A 7,850-nucleotide genomic window follows, 5' to 3' on the forward strand; every position below is an offset into this window, starting at 1 on the left:
ACGTACTAGTAGCTGTTTTTAATTTGATTTACTAACCAAAAACCTAGTAGAATCAGCCAGTACAGTGAATTTTTCAAGCCTTTGGAACCAAACCCCAGAATAAACATTTACTTTCATAACTTTTTCAAGGCTGATAAAGCAGGTAAAGTAGTACTGGTCTCGAGCCTTCGATTCACCGTCCAGCGCTTAAATTATTATGTTAACAAAACGTCGAAGAGATAATTTGTCCAAAAATAAATCAATTTATATAAATTTTTTGTATCACCCAGTCTTCACAAGAGAGGCAAGTGATGTTTGTAGGATCGAAGTAAATGCGAAAAGAAACCGTTTTGGGGAAAAATATTCGAGTTTATTGGAAATAAAAAAAGTATACAGTATATCGTTCGTATAGTTTAGAACTTTAAAGAATGGTAAAGACAGCTACTTTTAAATGTAATGCTAAACAATTTATATAATAAAACGGTTAAAACCTTTCGTTTATTGATAAGAAAAAATAAAACATTGCCTAAGGCTACAAATACGCAACTTCATTTCGATACATGATATAAACATTTAATACAATAAGAAAGTTGAATCTTTTACTTTCTCCAGGAAATAATAAAAGGATGAAGTAACACGTTACGTCTTTACTTATAAATGGTGAACAAATTTATTCTGTCAATTGCTGAGATGATCTGATCTTCGTAAATTGTGGATATTTGTTTATAATTGACTGAACCACTTTGAACTTTGATGAAAGCTGCTTATATTGAATTTACTGATCGGCGCCTTCTGAGAGCTCAAACTTATTTTTTATACCGCAGAGTTGGAGCCCAGGAAAGTTAATAAAATATATATTTTCTAAGATTGGAGAGTTTACTCCTGCAACGGTGTATACTTTAGTCATGTCTTCTTCAAAGTAAGAAAGATCCCGAGGTTCAAGATCAAAAATAAAATAATCACACCAACCGTCTTTATTACGCCGATTCTTGGGTATATGAATGTCTAAAGTTTTATGAACTCGTATTATTAAATTTCCTTGACGAACAAACTTAAATTTGAGAAATGACATGATATAAACTGGTGATTCTTATTTGAAATCTAAGGGGATTGCCTTGAACGTTGGGAAGGCGTTGAAATCCACCAGATGTTTAGTGCCACGTGACGACAAGTTTCGAACAATTGTAGAAATATGATTGTTTGGAAATCCAAACGCAGATGCAGTATGATATACGTCAAAACCCAAAGCTTGAAGCAAATATTTCACAAAGACATTGAGAATGTAACACGTTCCTCCTTGTTTAGCCATCATGGCTTCTTTAATTTCAGCCCATGTTGGTATGTGACGATGATCCGGTTCCAGTGAAAGTAAAGATATATTTTGATAAGGAATTACTTGGTGGATCGTCTGTATAAGATGATCTAGGAAAGCACTGCTGTCTGTTGCCAATTTTCTCTTAGCCTCTGGTATCTCAAGAACAAAGCTTCTTCTTTGGTCAACCTGGATTCCATCGCCAACAAATCTCTTCTATTTATTCGAATAATCGACCTTAAAAACATAGAATAATTTAATTTTACTTTTAATAAAATCAGTGAAGCATAAAATACAAAGTAAAATTAGTCTAAGTTAACCTACTGAAAGAAGGAACTACTACAGTCCATGCCATTTCTTTCGTAATCCGATGGTCGCAGGTTCAAATCCCCGTCACACAAATACGCTCGCCCTTTCAGCCATAGGGACATTATAAAGTCACGGTCCATCCCACTATTCGTTGGTAAAAATTGTAGCCCAAGAGTTGGCGGTGGGTGGTAATGATTAACTGCCTTCCCTCTACTTTTACTCTGTAAACTAACAAATATTATTTTTGCATTGATTTTTTTATTGTGTGCTATTGATATTGATATTGTGCTATCTGTGCTAGCCGTCCCTAATTTAGCAGTGTAAGACTAAAGGGAAACCAGCTAGTCATTACCACCCACCGCCAACTCTTAGGCTACTCTTTTGCCAACGAATAGTGAGACTGACCGTGACTTGATAATGACCCCAAGGCTGAAAGAACGAGCATGTTTGGTGTGACGAGCATTCGAACCCGCGATCGTTGGATCACGAGTCGAGTGCCTTAACTACCTGGACGTGCTGGGCCGAAAAATGAAAGTTCTGTTGAAAATTGCACAAACGCAAGCGTCAGTCTAACGTTTTGGATTTAGTAAACAGATGAGTTACAAAGATTGTAACGAAACTCGTGTTCTGGATAAAACTAACCTAATGTGACAAATATATACACTGCTGGCCAAAATCTAAAGGCCAATGAACATAAAGACAAAATATGCATTTTGCGTTGTTAGACTACCACTTATTTGAGTAGAGAGCTACGAAAGGTGAAAATAAGAAAAGGGAAAATAAAAATAAAAACTTTTTTTAGCGTTTAACAGGGAAAATGCGAACACTATGAATTTAGCTTTATAAATTCCCTTTATATATCGGGAACTATAATATTTTCAGTGCTTATGGGCTATAAATGTATTAATCCGGTCATGATGTTTATGTATGTATATATAATTAATTCACTTTCATCACCCCGCTATCGCGCACATAGTCTCATAACTGTGCTATACCCACTGCGATTATCGAAGTCCAATTTTCTGTGTTATAAGCCCTCAGACCAGCCACCGTAATTTTGTCAATACCATTGACTTCGTAGAAGGTTACTAGCCAGATTGAATGATTTTTAAGACGTGAACATTTAATAAACGTAGTTAAAAAATTTGAATGGTTTCAACAACTTTGCAATCTTTGTGGTTTTCCACATGTGATGCATTTGCCACAACTCTCCATCACAAATTACTCCTTTTATGGTCCCCGGTACCTAATCCTCCGTCTTGGGCACTCAATTCCTTCAGCCAAGATCGGTCCCACGATTGCTCATTTATGTTTATCCTTCTATTCGATAACTTAGTTGAGCGATCTCTTCCATCTATACCACTCCTTTCGAGTCTTTTAAACTCCTCCCTATTGGCCAGCTCAATTGTAGTTTGCACGATTACCGCAACTGCAGCTTTTCTCACCAGCACTTTTTCTCTTGTCTTCCTCCATTCTTCATCAGCCTTGGTCACTGGTTCTACCTTTCGCCGTTCATGTCATTTATCTTCACACCTGGCTTTTATTTAGTCTTTGATGAAGAGGTCAGTTTTCTGTCAGTGAGTTACTCTCCTTTAGGCTCATTTCCTGCATCCTTTTTTTCAATGTATCAGCACAAGTGGAAAGTGTTCCACATTTGGTCGGAGATTTCGATTCCCCACTGTCTGAACTACTGTGTCTGAATTTCTCACATGGCTTTTCAACCAAAAGTCTTTACAGTCTCTTTGATCTAAGGTTATCGAGCTGCCTTATCCTGTACCCTTTGTTTTTCGCTACACCATCGACTTTTTGCTTCCCCCTGTCCTTATTATGTTGATTCGTCCCTCTCATGACCTATTCTTCCACACTTCATGGTTTTCCATTCCCTTACATTTGATCCTACTTCGTTGTGCTTCATGTTTCACCATTACTTAAAAATATTTTCTTCGCGTCTTAGCCTGTGGGCATTAAAGAATTGAGTTATTCACCATTGATTAGTTACCACACCTACCTTTTTATGTGGATAATTTCTTCCTCCCAAATATCTCAGTGGGTAAGTCCTCGTGTTTGCTGTTTCTCATCTCTACTCTTATCCTGATCCAGATATACTTTATGTCTTATTGCTGTATGAATTCTTTCCATGGTACACATTTCCGCCTCTTTATCCCTTGGCAGTCTTCCCCTTTTCATGATCTATTACTTTTCATCCTCATCATTTGGGTTAAACATTTAATTCAATTGTCTGTTCCTCGCTTTCTTCCCACTGGAATTTGTTCAAAATATCTTCTCATCAGATTCAACACCTTAACTTGCTATATGAATTCTTTAGAGGGATACCCTCCTGTAGTGAGTGGAGCCTGACCAGATATTCCTCTAATCAGAAATCCGTACTGTACAGCCACGTTGATTCATTTTAACTTCTGTGGCTTTGCAATGACCATTCTTGAGAGAGATATTCCAGAAGATTGCTTCCAGTTGATAAACCTCGCGATGTAATCACTTCATAAATTTTCCGATTCTACGCACATTTCATTAATGCGAAAGAGTATACATGATCAGAAATAATGCAGCCTCCCTTATCAGATCTTTGGATCTAGCTCTCTTATTTTCAGGGGTATCTTTCGGATGATTTTAAGTGATATTTTCATTTCCTTGTACTGATCCCTCCACATAAATAAAGTGAGATTCCAGATAATCTTATGAGAGGAAGGAAGTATCGTATCGGAAGTTATAATTTTTCTTTACATAAAATACATTTTCAATAGGTACTTCCTCCTTTCACACTTCTCACCCTTCCTCTCCGTATTCCTCCCGTGCTTACGTCTTCTATCAGACTTTGAAGTGATGGTTCGATTGACGTTTATAGAGAAAGTCACATGAGTATTTCACACTTCTAATGATGGAGAATTGATATGCATTAGAGAAATGTTGGAATAATTTGATTCTAATAGAAAGAAACAAAAGACATGTGTCATGTCTGAAGAAATATTCTGCATACAGAGGGCAAAATTAGACGAGAACTGCTAAACTTGTTGCTGTTGTTGTTTTGAATTAAGCACAAAGCTACACAATGGTCTATCTATGATCTGCCCACCACGGGTATCGAAACCCGGTTTATAGCGTTGAAAGTCTGCAGACATACTGCTGAGCCACTGGGGGGGCTGCTAAACTTGTTAGCAGAGGTAAGCTCCTATCGCAAATACATTTTCAGCGTACAAAAATTATAAGACTTATTCAGTATTTTTATTTCTACTGCAAACCAAGGTTTTATCTGGCATCTTTAGTTGTAAATGGAAAGATATTACAATTCAAGTTATTTAAATCGATTCCTTTAATTTGAATAATAACAACAACAGAAAAAAAGAGCGTTATTTTCTTAATCTTTCAACCCCATCCATTCAAATGTATCACAAACCCACTCACCTAATATGGTAACCATTCACTTCGTTATATTTCGATCTATTTAAATCTGTATTCGGTGGAGTATATCGCAATTCAGGATCTGATTAAATGTCAGGTAACAAGTTTATGAATGTTATTTATTGTTGTTAAATGATCTTACGAGATTACTTTGAATGTCATTATATTCTGAATTACGTATTAAACAAATGGAAAATCAGAGGATGAATAAAAGCCTTGAGGAAATGCCTACATATGATTCTTACGTTAAATGTTCGCGTAAACATAAATTATGGACTTGTAAATTCCCCGTATTTGAACGTTTTTGTTACGAGTTACAGTAGTTTATACACATTGCATGAAAATGGGGTGAGGTATAAAAACAGACGCTGGTGTTTCTACGACCTCGGATTGGTGAAAATGAAAATCCGAACAGGAAATTACGACACTAATGCTGGTAATGACAAGCTTAACATGACAAGTAAACTAAATAACTAAGCATATTTGTTATATCTATGCTGCCGTAACATACTTTTACAAACGTTATTTCAAACCAAAACATGATATTGATATTTATGAACGTGAACTTAAACAGTCAAGTCAGAGGCCTCAACTAGGCTTTAAAACTGAGGATTAGGGGTAGAGAAAGCAACTAGTCTTGAGTATCCTCCGATAAATAGTACTCTTAATCGAATAACGAGATTAAGTTGGACATTTGTAACGTTCTCAACAGCTGAAAATGCTGAGTGTGTTGAGCAGCGAGTCCTAGCTTAAACACTTGAATGACAAGAGCACTTGATGAACTATGTGTCATCTCTCCTGAAATAAATGTTTCTGCTATTGAATTTTATTATTTAGTCAGGGGGTTTACCTCGAGAAATAAAGATGCTTAGTCAACTACGGTCATGCATAATATACATAACATCGTTTCAGTGTTAGGCTTATTGTTGTTAAATATATAACCTGTATACGTGATTAAGACTTCTAATAGTGAATTAGAAAACAAATGGTTAGAATGAAAAGTAAATGGCCTGGTAGTTAAATCACTCAACACGTAATCTGAGGGTCGCGGGTTTGAATCCCCATCACACCAAACATGCTTGCCCTTTCTGTCGTTGGGGTGTTATAATGTGACGATCATTCACACTGTTCGTTAGTAAAAGAGTAGTCCATTAGTTGGCCTTCCTTCTATTATTACATTACTAAATTAGGAACTAGCGCAGATACCCGTTGTGTAGTTTTGCCCGAAATTCAAACCAAACTTTTACAAGGCTCTTAAATAATTTTACTAAAAATGCACATTCACCATATAAATGGCACACGTTATAGAAAATAAAAATATAATTATCAATGTATCACTTAACGAAAAACTCATATCCTAAAAACGAAGAGAAAATAAGACTATCCTGACAATATACTGACATAGAGATTGGGCTATCTGCCCAAAACGGGTATCAAAAAGTTTAAGCATTCAAACTTACTGTTGAGTCACTGTTTGTGTATAAGAAGGGAGCAGTTTCGAATAATATAAAATAAATATGTTATACACATAATATTATAGTGTTACTTCTTACCCCTAATAAGTGCTGGAAAGGATAAGGATTAAGTTGCTTACAAATAAAGTATTTAAGATAATTAAATTGGGTTGTGACGAATTACCTGAAAGAACGTGAATTCTGTTTTCGTCATCAGAATTGTGGATTTTTACAAAAGAAACTGCAACGTCAAACGTAACACATGTCACATAGTAGGCTGACATGAAAGAATTCTATCTCTTGTCATTAACCATAAACCTATAAAAAATAGGTTAGTAACATTAGTATTACCTATTATTAAAACATCTATGTTCATTTAGCCTAGTTGTGTAAAGGAAAATTCAATCATTATACAAACTAACCGATTATCCGTGGCGCCAGTGCTCACTTGCGGTACCAGCAAATGGTAGGGATGACAGTGTATGGTAGCTACAAGTGATTTGTAGCCTTGTAGAGCAATCTATATTGAATTACCCTAAAAAACATGCCAATTACTCCGTAAACATGGTATCTGCGTGTGACCTCTTCAACTTTATTTGCTCCACTAACTTGCACCTAATTCAGCTTCTCATTTCTTTCTGTACATTCGAATGTACAAACACCGCTGTGTTACTTGGGGGCGCTCTATTATTTACAACAAATACTACTGAGATACATATAAGTACTGGAGAAAAAAGGGTTTTGCAGGCAAAGTTAAAACTGCTGTTAAATGTACAGTATTGTACACTTACCTCGACCTGTAATTTTCACCCAGAAATTTCTTTGTTTAAAAGAAGAGCTATGTAGTAAATGACAAGTTTCACTCACTCCGATTTTTTTAGTGATTATCAAGTTTGTGCCAAGGGTCTTAATATAACGTAATGACTGAAAACTCTCTTTATTTTTGTGAGAGGACGACTAAATGTATGTTACAAGAGTTGTTGACGTGTTATATTGATAAAGTTGCTACGTGATATATCAGTGAAGTGCAAGTGAGGTCAAGCCCTTCTCTGCTTTCTCTTATGCTCGAAAAATACCGTTATTTCTCAGTAATAAATTATTTTCCATAACTACTAAAAAATTAAAGGCAAACAGGGACTCGTAGATCTTACAGTAAAAAACGCAAATTGTATGTGCTATTAAGTGTTAATTCGCAAGAATTCACCGATGAGGTTCAGATTTTCGAAGTGTTTATAAGGTCAACTGAATAGTAATAATAGAATGTTACTTGCTTTTCAGAATCCAGAAATCTCCTACCTGCTAAACATACTGGACTTCTAATTAAGCAGTCCAAGGCTCGAGCTGTCGTGTGTAGCAGAGAGTTACAACCCTAACATTTA

General features: G+C 35.9%; 1 long non-coding RNA gene across 1 annotated transcript; it reads right to left on the reverse strand.

Moving 5' to 3' along the window:
- Positions 1–327: 327 nt before the first annotated feature.
- LOC143238354 (uncharacterized) lies at positions 328–7,153 on the reverse strand. The gene is made up of 3 exons (XR_013020542.1): positions 6,894–7,153; positions 6,656–6,789; positions 328–1,528 (listed from the first exon to the last, which is right to left on the reverse strand). It is a non-coding gene; the product is annotated as an uncharacterized LOC143238354 (long non-coding RNA).
- Between the last annotated feature and the right edge of the window lie 697 nt (positions 7,154–7,850).

This window comes from Tachypleus tridentatus, chromosome 13, assembly GCF_004210375.1.
Source record: "Tachypleus tridentatus isolate NWPU-2018 chromosome 13, ASM421037v1, whole genome shotgun sequence".
In the NCBI taxonomy this organism is placed as follows: Eukaryota; Metazoa; Arthropoda; class Merostomata; order Xiphosura; family Limulidae; genus Tachypleus; species Tachypleus tridentatus.